At 36.0% G+C, this 3,196-nt stretch overlaps 1 pseudogene; it reads left to right on the forward strand.

The window, feature by feature from the left end:
* Positions 1–1,026: 1,026 nt before the first annotated feature.
* Positions 1,027–1,594, forward strand: LOC102501405 (39S ribosomal protein L35, mitochondrial pseudogene; annotated as a pseudogene).
* Positions 1,595–3,196: the final 1,602 nt, after the last annotated feature.

A 3,196-nucleotide genomic window follows, 5' to 3' on the forward strand; every position in this document is an offset into this window, starting at 1 on the left:
TCCAGCGAGTGCACATATTCTCTGGCAAAATGAAAAACAAACAAAAATCCAGGCATTTAGGATTGAGTAATTCTACTCAAATCATGAGATAAAGAGATTACAGAAGTAACATCTTCAAAGATAGTAATGACAGAAGTCTATCATTCAGTAATGAAGGTGAACTAAAAATTTAGAATGGTCTGCATGGTGGAGTAACAATAAAATCCAGTGATTTGCAAGGCAGAACCACAAGGGACGGTAGCCAGTTCAAGTCCAGAGATCTCCCAGAGGAGGCCAAGCACAGATGTGCTCATGAATCACCTGGTTGCGGCTGGGGTGGATTACAGGTCAGGACCCCATTGGGGTTGCCATATAGCTTCCCCCCCACCCCCGTGTGTGTGTGTGTGTGTGTGTGTGTGTGTGTATGTTTCTCTTACTCCTGGAATAAATAAATGAACTTTAAAAAAGGAGTGGGGATTGGGGAGGAATAATATCACCAGCCCTGTACAAAGGGAAAAAAATATTTTGTTGAAGCATAAATTAAAGTATCCCAATGCAAACTTAAACACACAGAAAGAATAAGGAGTAAGAAAGATTTAATTTGTAGGTAATCTAAATTAATACTGACTATATGAAACAATAGCCATGGTTTGTTTTTTTCCCTAGGGTTTAATACATATTTATACTTTGGGGGAATAAAGCATTCAATTGGAAAAAGTGTAAATGAAGTGAAAGCATTCTATAGTCTTTATGCTGTCTAAGATTTGGTATAAAAATTAATTTACATTAGATTGCATTAACCTTTTAAATGAACACTGGAAGAATAGTAAAGTGTTGTACATGTTGGTGATTAACTAATGGAGGGAAAAATGGAGTAAATTTGTGCAGCCTATCCAGGAAAAGATGGTGAAGAGAAAAATCAACACAGAACAGATGGGGAAAAGTGGACCACAAATAGTAAGATGATAGACGTAAAGGTAAATATATAATAACAGCACTCAGTATTAAGAGACTACTGCAATCGACGGCCCTAGCGACGGTGGCAAGATGGCGGCCTCCGCCTTTGCTGGCGCCCTGCGAGCAGCTTAAGGAATCTTACGGCCCCTGAATATTTTGGCTTCTTCAGCCAAAGTCGTGCCAAGAATGCCTGTTTGTCTTCTGCACTGTCCACCAGACATTTCAGTCACATTCAGACACCAGTTGTTTCCTCTGCGCCTAGATTTCTCACGGCTATTAGAGACCTAACATGTGGCCATACTGCAACGACCCTTAACAGACTGGCATCCTTGCTTCCCGCTGTCCTAGAGCTGCCCCCAGTCAGAACTGTGACACACATCAGTTCACGAAGAGGCACGAGGAAGACTGTGAAGGCTGTCATCTAGAGGTTTCTTTGGCTTCATTCTGGCCTTTGGCTAAGGAGAAAGGCTGGTTATAAGAAAAAATTATGGAAAAAGGAAAACACTAGAAAAAGACGCTTGAGGGAATTTGTGTTCTGCAATAAAACCCAGAGCAAACCCTTAGATAAAATGACAACATCTTTCTGGAAGAGGCGAAACTGGTATATGCTGATAATCCTTACCGGAAGTACCATGATCGAGCAAACCTGAAAGTATAGGTCTGCAGTTTCACAATTTCCCAGTGATTAAGTATCTTTGTGTACATGTCTTTGCAAAAATGAGTAAGTATGAAACTTTATGTAAATTGTACCTTCCCTTGGATATGTAAACATACAATACCAACATTAAGTGTATCGAAGTTTTAAAATTTACTGGATTAAACATTCTCAAATTTGGTCAGAGAGGAAAAGAAAAAGACTACTGCAATCAAAGAAAAACGGTTATTAGACTTACTAAGAATTTTGAGAAAACTTTGCTCTTATAACCATGGCTTAAGTGCAAAGTTATAGACATTTGAAATAAATTGATACATAAAGATACACCTTTTATAACATGAAAACCTGACAAGGACACTTATAAAACCCCCAACTGTAGATTGATATCACTCATAAACACAGATTAAAAAAAAAGTATCATTGTCAACAAAAATAAGGAATCAAAACTATCAACGTAAAAATGGCAATTTACCGAGCTGAGGTATTGAGAGGAGTATGTGCTGCTGTTCTTGGCTGTGATGTTTCGTACTCTGAGTCCAGCAGTTTCTGCTCAAATTTCTCACAGTCTGGTTGACCTTCTGTCTAGTTTGGCAACCCAAACTGTAAGTGGCATATTAAAATGTTCAATTGTTATTGAATTGTCTATGTCCTCCCTCTAAATCTGTAAGTGTTGCTTTGTGTATTACGGGGTTCTGCTTTTAGGTGTGTATATATGTTTATAATTGCATCGTTTTGATCGCTTGACTCTCTCTCATTATTATAAAATGTCCATCTTGGTAAACAGTGACTTCTTTTCTAAGATCATCTAAATGTTTACGGTGACATTTTAAAACTACATTATGTCCATTAGTATAGCTATCTTAGGTCTCTCATAGTTGCTGTTTGCATAGTATATCTTTTCCCATCCTTTTACTTTCGACTTAATTTGTGTGTTTGAATCTAAAATCTTATTTGGACAGCAGAGAACTGGATCTTGTTTTAGATTTTCTTTTTTGTTTTTTTAAAGTCAAGTTGGACAATTTCTATATTTTGATTGGAACATTCAACCCATTTAACTTTTTTATTTTATACCTATCAGAATCTACCTCAGATGTGTATGAACAATTGCAGTAAGATACAGAAACTTTTTTCCTATAAAGCTCTATTCATTACTCTCTTTTTTTCATTATTTTAAACACAGAGTATCTATATATGAAAAACCCAATAATGCATTGTTATAATTATTTTTTTAATAAATAACTTTATCGGGCTTCAAGAGAAAAGAACTATATATAGTTTTTAATTTGATCTTTTTTTCATTTTGTTTGTTTTCATTTCTTTTCATTCTCTGCCTTCATTCCTCTAGATCCAAATGGTGCCATTTTCTTCCTGCAGTACCTCATTATTTCTGCCCATTTCATTGCACTTTTATTGTCAAATATATTTCTATGTGTTATAGGGTCAACAATATAGCTGATACACATCATTTTATGCAATCGGCATTTAAATCAGTTAATAGAAGACAAGAAATATGTGACTACGCTGGTTTTGTAATTGCCTACAGGATTACATATACTGGTATTTATTGTTTTCTCCATGTTCATTTGTCCTCTTTATTTGCATTCA

The sequence above is a fragment of the Tupaia chinensis genome, unplaced genomic scaffold (genome assembly GCF_000334495.1).
Source record: "Tupaia chinensis unplaced genomic scaffold, TupChi_1.0 Scaffold145147_1, whole genome shotgun sequence".
In the NCBI taxonomy this organism is placed as follows: Eukaryota; Metazoa; Chordata; class Mammalia; order Scandentia; family Tupaiidae; genus Tupaia; species Tupaia belangeri.